Raw genomic sequence first — 17,550 nt, 5'->3', positions numbered from 1 at the left:
TCACCACATCTTCCTTTCCTTAAAAAGAAAAACAATTAGCAACATTGATCAAAACAAATGCATAATTTAACATGTCTCTATCAGTCTCTCTGGGGGTTTATGAACACGAGTAGACCTTCTAAGTGGTTTTTCACAGTTCTTGTGTTTCGTTGTTATTTTCATGTTTCGTCTGGTCTGCATCAGTTAACTGAAACTCTGAAGTTGGCTCTTTCTTGAGGTATTTGTAATTTCTTCTTAACACTGCTTCTTCTTCTGTTTGGACCATGTATGTTCTGGGTTGTGCTTCTTCAAGTACTGTAGCTTGCTGTGACCATGTGTTCATTTTGTCTTGTATCCTCACTTCATCTCCCTGGTGCAGTTCAGGTAATGGATGAGAACGACTGTCAAAGTATGGTTTCTGCTTTGCTTTGTGTTCAAATTTCCATCTTTTCACTCGTTCACCTCCCTCTGTTCTCAAAGGCTCTCATCCATTGGCAGATTGGATCTCAAATGGCGTCCCATCAAGAGCTGAGCAAGTGAAAATCCACATTCAAGTGGAGTACTATGGTAGGCTAACAAAGCTTTATAAAAATTACCTCCACTATCTTTTGCTTTGTGCATCAGTTTCTTGATAATTCCTACCGACTTCTCAACTAATCCATTGGACTGAGGGGAAAATGGACTAGATGTTGTATGAACAAAGCCCCATTCATGAGCAAAATGTCTCATGCATTCACCATTGAATTGTGGACCATTGTCTGTGAAAACTTCATCAGGTGCACCATGTCTGGAAAAAACTGATTTCATGCATGTACAAACGTAATTATATTCTCTGCCGTTGTTCTTCCCAAACCACACACTTCAGGATACAAAGTGTAGTAATCTGTTATAAATAGATAATCTTTGTTGTCAGTTACAAACAGATCAACGTCTACCTTCTGATAAGGTCTCTGAGAACTAGGATGTGGATGCAATGGCTCCTTAGGGTTGCTAGGTTGGTATTTAAGGCATATTTGACAAGAAGACACCAATTCTGCAATTTCTTGATTCATCCTGGGCCAAAATATCACTTCCCGCACCTTTCTCTTACACTTTTCAATACCTAGGTGGCCTTCCTGAATTTTCCAAACATTTCAAGATTGGATATGAAGTTGATTTTCCCATGTAGTTGACCATTCCCATAAACCTTTGAACATCTTTTTTACATTGCGGTCTTGGCATGTTCTCAATAGCAGAAATCTTCAATGGATCAGGACGCACACCCCTTTGCTGATGATATCACCAACAAAGGTAAGTTCAATCACTCCTAGCTGACATTTGTCTTTATTCAGCTTCAGGTTTGTCTTGCATGTTGCCTCTAAGACTTGTCTAAGTCTAGCGTCATGCTCTTGAAGATCCCCAAACAATAATATCATCCATGGAAGTATCTACGCCCTCAATGTGCTCATATAGCATGTGAATAGTTTTATGGTACAATTTATGTTGCATTTCCAAATGGAAGCCTAAGAAAACAGTATCTGGCAAAAGGAGTGTTAAAGGTACACAACTTTGAACTCGGTTCATCTAGTTTAAGTTGCCAGAATCCAGAGGATGCATCTAATTTACTAAAGTACTTTGCATTAGCAAACTGTGAAATAATTTCTTCACAAATAAACAATTTGAAATGCTCTCTTTTAATGGCTCGAGTCAAGGTTCTTGGATCTAAGCAAATCCTCAGCTTTCCATTTTTCTTATCAACAATAACAAGCGAATTGACCCATTCAGTCAGTTCATCAGTTTTTTTGTACGACTCCTAACTGTTCCATTCAGTCAAGCTCTGTTTTCAGTTGATCACATAATGCAAAAGGTACTTTTCTACATGGATGTACTACGGGTAGCACTGTGTTGTCAGTTTTAATCGAGTGCTCTCCTGGAAGAAAACCAAGCCCTTTGAACAAATCCTCATACTCTTTCATTAAGTCACTGTATTCTGACTCTGTCACTATCCAGGACTAAGACTCTTTTCACCAAATTCAGTCTCTCACAGGCAGATAAACCCAGTATTGACTGTACATTTTTTGGCATGACCACAAATGAAAGTGTGTGCTCAATATTTTGTGTGATACTTTTGCCACACATATTCCTTTAACTGGAATGTCTGCAGCTGAATACTCAGTCACTTTTAAATTTTTCTGATGTAACTTTGGTCTTGGCTTTAATGCATTAAACTCAGATTCTGCAAGAACATTTACTTGTGCTCCAGTATCCAGTTTAAACAGAATATTGTTTTGGTTCACTTGTAATGGAATAGTCCAGTCATTCTTACTTTGTTTATTTTCACAAAGCACATTGATATAAAACTCCTCAAGTTCATTTTCAAGCTTTGCATTTACGTGTTTTATTTCCTTTCTACTTCAGCAACAGGTGAAAAATGATTACTCTTACCACAGTGATTGCACATTTTTCCATACGCTGGACACTTTTTAGGTCGGTGCTCCCGTCCACAACAATCACAAAGTTTTTTTCTTTCAAACAGCATCTTGCTCTCTGTCGGTTTCGTTTTCGCTTCATTATTTTTTCTAATAGGTCAACACTTTACAGCGTCTACGTAGCTCTCGATAAAAAGCTCTTTAGCCAGCAACATCACGGATTCCGAAGCTTTGCAGAGAATCACAGCTTTTTCCAAATTTACTTCTGGTTCTCTTAAGAGTGTTTCTCTCAGAGCATTATCCAGAATGCCACAAACAATTCTGTTTTTAATGTGAGAGTCCATCAGCTCTGCAAACTTGCAAGTTTTACTGTGGTTTCTCAATTCTGTAACAAATTGAGCAATCGTTTGACCAGCTTTCTGCTTGCTTGTAAAGAATTTGTATCTCTCATACATCACATTGCGCTTCGGTATACAAAATGCGTCAAACTTGTCGATTATTGCTTTTAGATTCAAATTATCTCCATTCTCAAAAGTAAAATGGTTATATACCTCAACTGCCTCGTCACCAATCATGTGGAGTAGAATCGCAGCTCTAATTTTTCTGATTTATTTTCTGCTCCAATCGCCAATAAATAAATTTCAAAACACTGTTTAAATCTTTTCCAGTTTTCAGCTATATTTCCAGTCAGCTGAAGGGGACAGCTGATGGGGGTTGCAAAACTTCCATTCTTAAAGCTGTTAGCAAACAATGAAAAAGTTTGTGCTCTTTTTTTTCAATTATCTTCACTTCTCCTGAGTTAGCGAAATGAATTATTCTTCCAGACTGGCTTCTGACACCATTTTGTGTTCTTGATACATACTGTGGGTTACTAAGAATAAACCATATTCTGGAAGAACATAACTAGAACTTTTATTTAACAGCAAACAGCAACCACGTCTTAACCATACAAGCTTCTCGATCATTCTGTCATTTCTGCACATGCTCTGAATTCTGTCCAATCACATTCTGACATATGACACATGATATCATCACACTACCTATCAAAAGAGTGTAAGAATTTACTGCTCTCCCATATACGTCGACCTACTTCATATAGCAGTGAGTTTAAGGTAGGAAGTAAATGTACTGTGATTTTCAGGAAGTAAAGATGACCACATATCTACAAATTCTAGAAGTATTTAGATGATCTATCAACAGTAGTAAAGAGCTAAACCATATAATTATGTCAAGCATAATCTTTTCTACACCTCGTACATTTCATCTTTCACCAGCTTTATAAGTCTCAGTATGAAATTTTTAAAACTCCATCAATGTGTTATGAAAGTAATTTACATAATGGATTCTTGACTTGTTCCTCTTGTTACCTTTGTGTTTTTCAGTGTTTGTAAAAGAACTTCATTGTTTCTTTTTTCTAGTTATGAGGGGCATTTTCCCCCTGAATAACAACTTATCTTGTCCAATGCTACTGGAAAAAGTGCCGGTAAGTTCCAACATCACCATTGTGCATGTATAGGCACTGATGTAACATTAGGTCAAATCTTCTGCTGCGATCCATGACAGATCTCCTGCTAGATACATCCACAATCAGGACGTTCCCAAGTGGAGTCATAATAGAGCTTTGGCTCTGGGAATCCTGTGCTGCCCAGTTGGATTCCTTTCAAATGAAATTGGATGCTTGATTTATATGCAAATCACAGAAAAATTCTATTTATCTCTGTTTCGATCATACAAACGATGATTTCTGGGCAAAGTGGTCTCCATCAAGAAAATGTCCCAGATACTTATTGTATCTGATGTTTTACCAGTGTCATACACACTCCCTTTGATGTCACACATTTATGCACTGTACATTTTCTCCATTAGCAATTTAAATTATAATTATTTGATGAAACACAGAACTTTACTGAACACCCATAACAGAACTAGAAATACAATGCACTATAAAAGAGAGACTAGCTACCAGCGTCAAAGTTCAAAGTAACACTTTAATTAGAGTACCTACATGTCACCACATACAACCCTGAGGTTAGTTTTCTTTTTCTGCAGACACACTTACCACCACTATAGAACAGTAACTGTAAACTGTAAACAAACTGTACAAATGCAGATATAAATAAATAGCAATAAATAATGCACATGAAATAATAATATAACAGAGTCCTTAAATGAGTGTAGTTATCCCCTTTTGTTCAGGAGCCTGATGGTTAAGGGGCAGTAACTATTCTTAAACTTGGTGGTATGAGTTCTGAGGCATCTGTACCTTATACCTGATGCCAATAGTGAGAAAAGAGCATGGCCTTGATGGTGAAGATCTTTGATGATGGAAAGTGCTTTTCTACAGCATGTAGAAGTGCTCAGTGGTTGGGAGGGTTTTAACGGTGATATACCGAGCTGAATCCACCATTTTTTGTAGGATTTTCTACTCAAAGGCATTGGTGTTCCCATACCAGGCCATAATACAGCCAGTCAGTGCACTTCCCGCCACACATCTGTAGAAGTTTGCCAAGGTTTTCAATGACATGCCAAACCTCCACAGACTCCTGAGGAAGTAGAGGCACTGTTGTTCTTCCTTCGCAATAATATTTATGTGATGGGTTCAGGACAGGTCTTCTGAGGTAGTGACACCCAGGAATTTAAAGTTACTGACCGTCTCCACCTCTGATCCTCCAATAATCACCTGCTCATGGACCACTGGTTTCCCTCTCCTGAAGCCTACAATCAGTTTCTTAGTCTTATTGACAGTGAGTGAGAGGTTGTTGTAATGGCACCACTCAGCCAAGTTTTCAGTCTCCCTCCTGTGGCTGATTCATCACCCCCTTTGATGCAGCCCACAACAATGGTGTCATCAGCGAACTTGTATACGGTGTTGGAGCTGTACTTAGCCACACAGTCATAGGCGTAAAGCGAGTTGAGTAGGGAGCTAAGTGGTGCTCCTGTGCTGATGGATATTGCAGAGGAGATATTTTTGCTAATCCAAACTGATTAGTGAGGAAATCCAGGATCCAATTGCATAAGGGAGAATTTAGGCCCAGGTCTTGGAATTTACTGATTAGCTTTGAGGGGACGATAGTGTTAAATGCTGAGCTGTAATCAGTAAAGAGCAGTCTGATGTATGCACCTTTGCTGTCCAGATGCTCCAGAGCCAATGAGGTAGCACCTGCTGTAGACCTGTTGCTTCGGTAGGCAAAATGGAGGGGATCCAAGTTACCATTCAAACAGGTGTTAATATGCTTCAATACCAGCCTTTGAGCAATAGTCCCTTAGACAGGTTACCATGCTCCTCTTGGGCACTGGTATTACTGAAGCCAGCTGAAGCTGGTAAGTACCACACACTGCCAGAGTGAGAGGTTGAAGATACCTGTGAATACTTCAGCCAGCTGGTCGACTCAGGTCTTCAGTACTCTGCCAGGTACTCCATCTGGACCAGATACCTTTATCCCCTTGAAGGCATCCTGCACCTCATCTTCAGATACTGAGACAAAAGGATCATCGGGAAACTTGGGGGTGAGCAGTGGTTCCTCCCTGTTCTGGTGATCAAAGTGAGCATAGAAGGCATTGAGCTCATCTGGAAGCAAAGAATTAGCTTTGTAGAAGGTTATGGCATTCAAACCTTGCCACAGCTTTTTAGCATCCCTCGTTGATTCCAGCCTTTGAAATTCAATGTCATTACCATCACCACACCTTCACCAGTCTGGGATCACCTCTGACAAAGATCTCAATTAGATCAGTCACATAAGTACTCTTAACTATAAGCGAAGCTCGATGGCTGGATATCTCACAGCAAGTGATCACCTGCTGATATCTCAAGGTCTTTCCAAGGCACAAGTTAAGTGGGTGGTGAAATATTCTTATCAAGCAACACTCACAAAATGCCGGAGAATCTCAGCAGGCCAGGCAGCATCTATGGAAGAGTGTACAGTTGATGTTCCTGGCAGAGACCCTTCAGCAGGACTGGAGAAAAAAAGGAGTAGATTTAAAAGGTGGGGGGAAGGGAGGGAGAAACACAAGGTGATAGGTGAAACCAGGAGGGGGAGGGGTGAAGTAAAGAGCTGGGAAGTAGATTGGTGACAGAGGTACAGGGCTGGAGAAGGAGGAGTCTGATAGGAGAGGACAGAAGGCCATGGAAGAAAGAAAGGAGGGGAGGAGCACTGGAGGGAGGCGATGGACAGGCAAGGAGATAAGGTGAGGGAGGGAAAGGAGATGGGGAGTGGTGGGGGGGGGGGGCATTACCAGAAGTTTGAGAAATCGATGTTCATACCTTCAGGTTGGAGGCTACCCAAATGGAATATAAGGTGCTGCTCCTCCAACCTGACCTCATCACGACAGTAAAGGGGGCCATGGATTGACATATCAGAACAGGAAGGGGAAGTGGAAATAAAATGAGTGGCCACCGGGAGATCCCACTTCTTCTGGTGAGCTCTCCTACCAGCCCACCAACCCCACCAACCTCCGCATCCAGCACATAATTCATATCATATATGAACCTTAGAAATTGCTTAGGGCTCTTTGCAGATAGGTGGAAGGGATAAAGGGCTGAAGAAGAAGGAATCTAATAGGAAAGGTCAGTGGGCCATGAAAGAAAGAGGAGGAGAGGATCCAAGGGAAGTGATGGGCAGGTTAGAAGAGAAGGGAAGAGAGGGTAGCCAGAATGGGGAATGGAAAAAGGGAGTATATGGAGGGGTATTAATTAATGGAAGTTAGAGAAATCTATGTTCATGCCATCAGTCTGCAGGCTACTCAGATGGAATATGAGATATTCAATTTCAAGTCGAATTGTCACTTTACTGTACACAGGAATACAGCCAAATGAACAGGTCCAAAGTGCAAAATTGTCCGACACATCACATACAATTACAATAGCAGTAAAACATACAGTCACAAAGAAATTGCCCAATGCTTTGAATGTCATGGCCTGAAGATTGATGGTGCATTCAATGTTGTCTTGGAGCCATGCTTCTGCAAGAAAAAGCATGCAGCAGTTTGTCATTGTGCACTAGTTCAGCTGCAGATGAACGCCGTCCAGCTTGTCTTCCAAAGAGTGAACACTCCTACTTGAGTTTGACTTTATTGTGGCCATGAAGAGGCCAGGGACAGACATGTAAGAATGGGAACAGGAAGCTGCATTGAAGTGGGTGGCCACTGGGAGATCCTTCCTTTGGCAGACAGAGCAAAGCTGCTCAGCTGAGCGCTCCCCCATTTGTGTGTGTTGCCCGACATTTCCAGCATCTGCAGACTCTCGTGTTTATCTTGAAAAGTGGTGTTTGCTAGAGGTCTGAAGATGGATGGGGTGTTGTTTGCCCCTCTTCCCATAGAAGACAGAATTCACAAATGCCATTTCTCTGTGAAAAACTACAGAAGGATGCTATTACAGCTCAGGGTCTCAGAGTTCAGAGTTCATTCCCAGTGTCCTCTGTAAGGAGGTCATATGTCCTTCCCATGGAATACATGTGTTTTTTCCAGGTGCTACGGTTTCCTTCCACAATCCATAGTCATACAGGCTTGTACATTAACTAGTCATTGTAAATTATCTTGTGATTAGGCAAGGGTTAAACCAGTGGTTGCTGGGCAGTGAGCTTCGAAGGGCCAGAAGGGCCTATTCAACATTGTATCTCAACTAAAAGCAAAAATAAAAATTAAACTAAAAGAATGTACACTTGACACTGCTCCTATTACACCATTCTGCATCCCCAGCTTGATAGTAAAAGTAGAGTAAGCCATTAAACTTACACATTATAGTGCGGTTGATGATGGCCCATTGTAGCTCCTGGTTGTCCAGTTATTAGTTGCATGGTCTGACTTCATTCTATCCTGTTTAGTTCATTTGTAGTCCTGCACAAGATGTTGGAAAGTGTCCTCAGTATGAAGATGGAACTTTGTTTCCATAATAAGGGTAATCACTTCTACCAGCTGAGAGCTGGTCCATCAGCTCTGGATGAGAGACTTCCTTGCCCACGTTTGAGCTGAAGGTATAAGAATCCATGGAACCTGGTTTCAATGTTGAGGATCAAGGCTATTTCCTCCTTCCACCCCTAGTGTGTCTATGCTGTAGCAGTTCAGAAGAAACCAAGGATCTGGATGGGGAAGCCTCTGTAAGGTATATTCCTGAGTGTGACTGTATCAGGCTTGACAATCTTTAGGACAGTTCTACCAGTCTAGAAGTCAGGCCCCAGATTATTTATGAGGAGGACCTTGAAAAGATAATGTTTGCAAGGTTTACACTAATCCTATTTTCTTGCATTAAGCCTATATCCTATCCAAATACCTTGTACATGTTGTAATTGTATCTGCGTCTACCTCTTCCTCTGGTAGATCATCCATCACACCATCACCAAACTTGGCTTCAGATACCCTTTAAGTTTCTCCCTTCTCATCTTAAACATATGCTCTCTAACTTTAGACTCCCCTATAATGGGAAAAGGACTGACTACCCACCCCCTCTATGCCCCTCAGAACTTCTATATGGTCACTGCAAGTCTCCTATACACCAGTGTGAAAAAGTCCAGCCTATCCAATTTGTCCTCATAACTAAAATCCTCACTTCCAGGCAACATCCTGACAGATCCTTCTAGATGCTTTCTAATGTGGCCACATCCTCTCTAGCAGTTAGGGTGATGAGAACTGTACAAAGTTCTCCAACATTTTCTACAGCCACAATATTACTAATTTCTGATTAAAAACCATGGGGATTGCTCCCTACACAACTCCCTTGTTCATTTGTTCCTCCCCACTGATCTCCATCCATCCTGGTACTTACCCTTGTGCCACACCTGACCCTACATCTCCTCCCTCAGTATCATTCAGGCTCCATACAGTTCTTCACCTTGGAGTCTGTTGGGGTCATCTAATGTATCTGGTGCTCCCGGTATGGCCTCCTGTATATCGGTGATACTGACGTAGATTGGCAGACTGTTTTGCCGAGCACCTACAGTCCATCCACCAGAAAAAGGGGGATCTCCCAGTAGCCACCCATTTCAATTCTACTTCCCATTCCCATTCCAACACCTCAGTCATGGCCTCCTCTACTACTGTGAAAGCACACTCAGGTTGGAGGATCAATATCTTATATACCTTCTGAGTAGTCTCCAACATGATGGGATGAACATTGATTTCTCGAACTTCTGGACACTGCCCACCACCCCCCCCCCCTTCACCATTCCCCATTCCCAGTTCCCTCTCTCATCTAATCTCCTTACCTACCTATCACCTCCCTCTGGTGATCCTCCCTCTTCTCTTTCTCCCATGGTCTTCTACTCTCTCCTTCCCCTTTCTTACTGTCATTTACAGTTTTTATTATTATGTATTGCAGTGTTCTGCTGCTGCACAACGACAAATTTCATGACATATTCTGATGATATTCACCTGATTCCGATTCTATCACTCTTCTGCTATTTTCTTCCATTTGATTACATACTGTACGTTAATTCCTGTATCATCTCAAAAGTGCATGCCTGGAGCACTGGTACTACATGACCCTGTCTATGGCATTATTAATTTAATTTGGGGGGGAGGGTTTGCATTTTTACATTTTGCTCACTCCCAGCAATATTCACTTCTCTCTCCAGGGCACTGGAGCTTTTGTTTGTTCCACTTGGTTAATTTAAGCACTGACCCAGAGAGGTTGAAAGGTCAGGGTGTCAGGATCCAACATAAGATCTGATTTCACTCGCTGTCCACACTGGCCACTCCTCACTCCATGGCACTGAGGCTATGAAGACTGCCTCGGCTACTGTGCTTCGTGCCCACTAATATGATGAACTGGTAAGTGAAATTTTGGGCCTTCTCCGGGCTGTTTCGGGGTTGAGATCTGAGGGCTCGATTTGGTTCAGAATGTTGTTGTTTGCCTCAATTGATTGCATGATTTGTGTTTTTTTTTCCTTTCTCTTGCGCATCGGGAGTTGGTCTTTTTTTTAAGTTAGGTTCTTTTGGGTTGCTTGCTTTCTGGCTACTTGTAACCAACCAAATCCCAAGGTTGTATAATTAATACATTCTTTGAAAATAAATATACTTTGAATCTTTTGCTCACCACAGAAGCAAAAGCAAACCAAGTGGCATTATATAAGCAGGCTATTAATAAAATAATTTGAAAAATACAAACTGATCTCAGAGAGAATGGAAATCCGATATATGAAAGCTTTAAGAGTTCTCTGAAGGAGCAAAGTTTTCCCATTGTGTTGAGTTTCCACTGGTGCAGTGATGAATTACATTTCCAATTGTAGTTGAGATCTCTGCTCAGTGGCCAATATGTGTAATGGGTTTTGTAAGTTCTTAGCCTTGCAACAAGTTGGAGCATCCTATCAGTATTAGGAATGACACACAGGTACACACACATCTTAATAATGTCAAGTGCACCTATGGAATTTGCAAAATATCACTGTGCAAAAAGTATGGAAAGAATTCCAATTTATTCTTAGGTGGGTTTTCACCTACCATGCTTCACCTCAAATATTTACAGCTAGATGGTGCAGCCAATAATACACTTGATATGTAGCAGGTAAAGAGGCTCTCCTGCCCAACTGGTCTATATTGATCAAGGTGTACATCTAAGCTCCGCCCATAGCCCTCTAAACCTTTCCTGTTCATATACCTGACCAACGGTCTTTTAAATATTACTGTACCTGCCGCCACCACTTCTGGCAGTTCATTCCCTATACCGATCACCCTCTAGGTAAAAATTGTCCCTCAGGTTCCTACTAAAGCTCTCCCCTCTCATCTTAAGCAGATGCACTCTAGTTCTTGATTCCCTGACCTTGTGCACTCACCCTATCTACGCCCCTCACAATTTTATACACCTCCATAAGATTATCCATCATTCAGCTGCTTTTCATTAAGTAAAGTCCTAGCCTGGTCACCCTCTCTTGATAATTTCCTTCCATAGACACTGTCTGAACCACAAAGTTCCTTTAGTACATTTATGTGCTTCTGTAAACCGCTTGAAGATATGCTGAGTTGTGAAAGATATCAGGTAGATGCAGGTCTCTCCTTTGTTTTTAATCTCTGACCTTGTGGTGTCTTGAGACCTACATTATCATGGTACCTGGTGCTCATGGGAAACCAATCAAAATGTGAATCACAATCTTTCGGACCTCCAATGTCGTGTGCATAACACTTACACTTTCTCTCAGAGATCAGATAGGTTCACCCTGAGATACCTTTGTCACAAAGATGTACCAGTCAGTGTCTTATTTAGCTGATGTAAATTTCCCTAGCGTAGGTGGGTTGGTAGCTGACAAGCATTTGAGAGAGTAAGGATTACAGGAAAATTTGTGGAAGAATGGGGTCAATGGATTACTCTGAAAATTTGCGGAGACTTGAGGAATCGAGTGGCCTCCATCTCTGATAGAAGGAAATACAAACCAGCACAGAGAATTTGATAAATTCATTACAAGCTTTTCATGTTGCCCTGGAGAAACAGAAAAGGTGGAGAGATTATAGAATAACATGCAGTATTAAGTACTGGACCATAAACTTAGGAAAGGTCCATTGGCCTGGGAGAGGTTTCAGTGCAGATTATCAGAATGATGTCACAAATTAAAGGATTAAATCATATGATCAAGTTGTGTTTGATTTATTTGTGTCTAAGATATTGAAAAAGATATAAGGATTTGCTAAGGTAGATTCAAAGAAACATTGAGGACATCGAGGAGCAGATAGGGAGACAGATTCTGGAACAATGTAATAATAACAGGGTTGTCATGGTGGGAGATTTTAATTTCCCAAATATCGATTGGCATGCCCCTAGAGCGAGGGGATTAGATGGAGTGGAGTTTGTTAGGTATGTTCAGGAAGGTTTCTTGTCACAATATGTAGATAAGCCTACAAGAGGAGAAGCTGTACTTGATTTGGTATTGGGAAATGAAACTGGTCAGGTTTCAGAACTCTCAGTGGGAGAGTATTTTGGAGATAGTGATCACAACTCTATCTCCTTTACCATAGCATTGGAGAGGGATAGGAACAGACAAGTTAGCAAAGTGTTAAATTGGAGTAAGGGGAAATATGAGGCTATCAGACAGGAAATTGATAGCATAAATTGCAAACAGGTGTTCTCAGGGAGGTGTACAGAAGAAATGTGGCAAATGTTCAGGGGATATTTGCGTGGAGTTCTGCATAGGTACGTTCCACTGAGAGGGAAAGGATGGTAGGGTACAGAAACTGTGGTGTACAGAGACTGTTGTAAATCTAGTCAAGAAGAAAAGAAGAATTTATGAAAGGTTCAAAAAGCTAGGTAATGATAGAGAGCAGGAAGATTATAAGGCTAGCAGGAAGGAGATCAAGAAAGAAATTAGGAGAGCCAGAAGGGGCCATGAGAAGGCTTTGGCAGACATGATTAAGGAAAACCTCAAGGCATTCTACAAGTATGTGAAAAGCAAAAGGATAAGACATGAGAGAATAGGACTAATCAAGTGTGACAGTGGAAAAGTGTGTATGGAACTGGAGGGGATAGCAGAGGTTCTTAATGAGTATTTTGCTTCAGTATTCACTACAGAAAAGGATCTTGGTGATTGTAGGGATGACTTACAGTGGACTGAAAAGCTTGAGCATGTAGATATCAAGAAAGAGGATGTGCTGGAGCTTTTGGAAAGCATCAAGTTGGATAAGTCACCGGGACCGGACGAGATGTAACCCAGACTACTGTGGGAGGCGAGGGATGAGATTGCTGAGCCTCTGGCATTGATCTTTGTATTGTCAATGGGGATGGGAGAGGTTCCAGAAGATTGGAGGGTTGCAAATGTTGTTCCATTATTCAAGAAAAGGAGCAGAGATAGCCCAGGAAATTATAGACCAGTGAGTCTTACTTTAGTGGCTGGTAAGTTGATAGAGAAGATCCTAAGAGGCAGGATTTATGAACATTTGGAGAGGCATAATATGATTAGGAATAGTCAGCAAGGCTTTGTCAAGGGCAGGTCATGCCTTACAAGCCTGATTGAATTTTTTGAGGATGTGACTAAACACATTGATGATGGTAGAGCAGTAGATATAGTGTATATGGATTTCAGCAAGGCATTTAACAAGATACCCCATGTAAGGCTTATTGAGAAAGTAAGGAAGTGTGGGATCCAAGGGGAAATTGCTTTGTGGATCCAGAAATGGTTTGCCCACAGAAGGCAAAGAGTGGTTGTAGATGGGTCATATTCTGCATGGAGGTCAGTGACCAGTGCTGTGCCTCAGGGATCTGTTCTGGGACCCTCACTCTTTGTGATTTTTATAAATGACCTGGATGAAGAAGTGGAGGGATGGGTTAGTAAATTTGCTGATGACACAAAGGTTGGAGGTGTTGTAGATAGTGTGGAGGGCTGTCAGAGGTTACAGTGGGACATTAATAGGATGCAAAAATGGGCTGAGAAGTGGAAGCTGTTCAACCCAGATAAGTGTGAGGTGGTTCATTTTGGTAGGTCAAATGTGGTGGCAGAATATAGTATTAATGGCAAGACTCTTGACAGTGTGGAAGATCAGAGGGATCTTGGGGTCTGAGTCCACAGGACACTCAAAGCAATGTGCAGGTTGACTCTGTGGTTAAGAAAGCATGCAGTGCATTGGGCTTCATCGATCATGGGATTGAGTTTAGGAGCCAAGAGGTAATGTTGCAGCTATATAGGACCCTGGTCAGACCCCACTTGGAACACTGTGCTCAGTTCTGGTCACCTCACTATAGGAAGGATGTGGAAATCATAGAAAGGGCGCAGACACGAGGAAATCTGCAGTTGCTAGAAATTCTAGCAACATGCACAAAATGCTGGTGGAACGCAGTAGGCCAGGCAGCATCTATAGGAAGAAGCACTGTCGACGTTTCGGGCTGAGACCCTTTGTCAGGACTGACGAAGTGTCTCGCCCCGAAACGTCGACAGTGCTTCTTCTTATAGATGCTGCCTGGCCTGCTGCGTTCCACCAGCATTTGTGTGTTGAAAGGGTGCAGAGGAGATTTACAAGGATGTTGCCTGAATTGGGGAGCATGCCTTATGAGCATAGGTTGAGTGAACTCGGCCTTTTCTCCTTGGAGCAACAGAGGATGAGAAGTGACCTGATAGTGGTGTATAAGATGAGAGGCATTGAGTGTGTGGATAGTCAGAGGCTTTTCCCAGGGCTGAAATAGCTAGCACGAGAGGGCACAGTTTTAAGGTGCTTGGAAGTAGGTACAGAGGAGATATCGGGGTAAGTTTTTTTATGCAGAGAGTGGTGAGTGCGTGGAATGGGCTGCCGGTGACAATGGTGGAGGCGGATACCATAGGGTCTTTTAAGAGACTCCTAAACAGGTATATGGAGCTCAGAAAAATAGAGGGCTATGGGAAACCCTAGGTAATTTCTCAGGTAAGACATGTTCTGCATAGCTTTGTGGGCCGAAGGGCCTGTATTGTGCTGTAGGTTTTCTATGTTTCTATGAAAGTAATTTCTCTCTAAAATACATGGGCCTTAAAGTCATGTGAGGTGATATCAGGACACATTCTACAGAAAAGGAAATAAAAATCTGGAATTTTCTCCCCCAAAATCCTAAGAAACTGTAATAACAAGTATTGGGTTCGCCAGATTTTTAGCAGGTGAGTCTCTCAAGGGATATGTATTCAGATAAGCTGCAGATCAAACATGATATAATTTATGAGGGAGCAGACTTGACAGAGTATGTTATTGAAGGCAATCAACTCTCAGAAAGCAGTAGTGGCAGGTACAACAATGTATCAAAAGTCACACGTGACATGGTTCACTCCATTTTTAATGGCACACTATAATTCAGTGCCAAGTACATTTAATTCTGGAGGATCACATCACTCAGACAGTTAGACCAGCCCTGGAAAACTCAGCCAAGTCAACCATTTCAAAAGGTGTAGTGTAGGGCATCAAGCAAGGTCACCCATCTCTCAGCGCACTACCGCAAACAGGGTTCCATATCCTAGACTTATAACCAATCTACTTAAGAACAACATCTATTTGTTTCCATCATGAAAAAAACCATGCACATAATTCCCTTTAAAGTCCAATTATCCAAATGCTGCCATATGACGCATCAGAAGATGACAGGAAGGCTAATGATATTATGTATAAATCCAACTATAAGAAATGTTTGTCTTTGACCCAAAATGCTGCAGATTAGAGGAGTTCACTATTTGCAGTGATTATGTATGCAGTTTTTACATTGCAACAATTCATCTCTTTGGTTAATGCAAATTTAATTTAATTTGGTTCAACCACACAAAGGCACCTTCATGTCTCAGATGTTACTTCTGTTAATTACATATGATTAATGTATTCTAGTTAAAGATGATTTTCTGAATGGAAGACAGTTGTTTTCTGCATGTTTCAATTGCAGCAGAATCTAGTTTCCAGTCATCTCCTTGCTGCTGGATTGATGTCTCCTCATAGTAGCTGATGGACACCCTGTGCAAAAAGTCACACACGGCCAACCTCCACGCTGTGATATATTTTTTAAGACTAGGGATATCAGAAACCACAAGAGCAGCCAGCTCAAACACCAACTCAGAAGTTCCTCACCATAGAGTTACACAGCATGCAGACAGGCCCCTCGGCCCAAATCATCCATGTCAACCATGGTGTCCACCAAGTTACTCCCATATGTCTGCATTCGGCCACCAACATCCCTTTAACTCTCTATTGTCCATGTACTTATCCAAATATCTTTTAAATGTCGTTATTGCACTTGTCTCAATCATTTCCTCTGGCAGCTTGTTCCAGATACCGACCACCCTCAGCATGAAGAAGTCCATTGAACTTATCAAATGTGATAAGAAAGAAAATGTGTAAAAAAGAATTTATCAAATGTGTTCAGGGAAGTTTCCTTAACTAGTACATAGAAGTCCCAACTAGGGAGAGTGTGATACTTGATCTCCTATTAGTGAATCAGACAGGGCAGGTGACAGAAGTTTGTGTAGGGAAACACTTTTCATCTAGTGATCAAATGCCATTAGTTTCATGGTATTTATCGAAAAGGATAGGTCTTGTGCTTGGGTTGAGATTCTAAATTGGAGAAAGGCCAACTTTGATGGCATTAGAAAGAATCTGACAAGTGCAGATTGGCATAGGTTGTTTTCTGGCAGAGGTCCACTTGATAAATGGGAGGCCTCCAAAATTAAAACCTTGAGACTACGGAGATTGTTATATTTCTGTCAGAATAAAAGGCAAGAATAACAGTTTTATGGAACTTTGGTTTCTGAGAGATGTTGAGTCCCTTGTTAAGAAAAAGAAGGAGGTGCATAGCAGGTATAGACAAGCAGGAACAAACAAGGTACTTGAGGAGTCTAAGAAACAAGAGAACACGTAAAAAAGGAGACCAGGTGGGCTAAAAGAAGACAAGGTGAAGGAGAATCCCCAAAGGCTTCTACAGATATTTATAGGATAGTGATAGACAAAATTGGTCCTCTGGAAGATCAGAATGCTTGGAGCCAAAAGAGATGATTGAAACCTTAAATGGATTTTTTGTATCTGTATTTACTTGTGAGATGGACACAGAGTCTATAGATGTCATCTCATTATAGGAAGGATGTGGAAGCTAAGGAGAGGGTGCAGAGGAGATTTACCAGGATGTTGTCTGGTTTGGAGAACAAGTCATATGAAGCAAGGTTAGCGGAGCTGGGACTTTTCTCTTTGGAGCGTAGAAGAATGAGAGGGGACTTGATAGATTATGAGAGGCATAGATAGGGTGGATAGTCAGTACCTGTTTCCCAGGGCACCAATAGCAAACACCAGAGGGCATATGTACAAAATTAAGGGAAGGAGGTTTAGGGGAGATATCAAGGGTAAGTTTTTTTACACAGAGGGTTGTGAGTGCCTGGATTGACTTGCCAGGGATGGTGGTGGAGGCTAAAACGTTAGGGGTATTTAAGAGCCTCTTGGACAGGCACATGACTGACAGAAAAATGGAGGGTTATGGGATAATGTGGGTTTAGTACTTTTTTTTTTAAGGATTATATGGGGGGTCAGCACAACATGGAGGGCTGAAGGGCCTGTACTGTGCTGTAGTGTTCTATGGTTCTATGTGAGGGAATGCAGTTCAAGGTGATGGACCCTATAAAATTAGAGGAGGAGTTGTCTGCTGTCTGAGGCAAATTGGGATGGATAAATCCCCAAGGCCTGACCAGATGTTCCCTCGGACCCTGTGGGAGGCAAGTGCAGAAATTGCAGGGGTCCTAGCTGAGTCACTTAAATCATTCTTAGC

This window comes from Hemitrygon akajei, chromosome 4 (assembly GCF_048418815.1).
Source record: "Hemitrygon akajei chromosome 4, sHemAka1.3, whole genome shotgun sequence".
Classification (NCBI taxonomy): Eukaryota; Metazoa; Chordata; class Chondrichthyes; order Myliobatiformes; family Dasyatidae; genus Hemitrygon; species Hemitrygon akajei.
The sequence above is the reverse complement of the archived record's forward strand: the minus strand, read 5'-3'. Positions refer to the sequence as shown.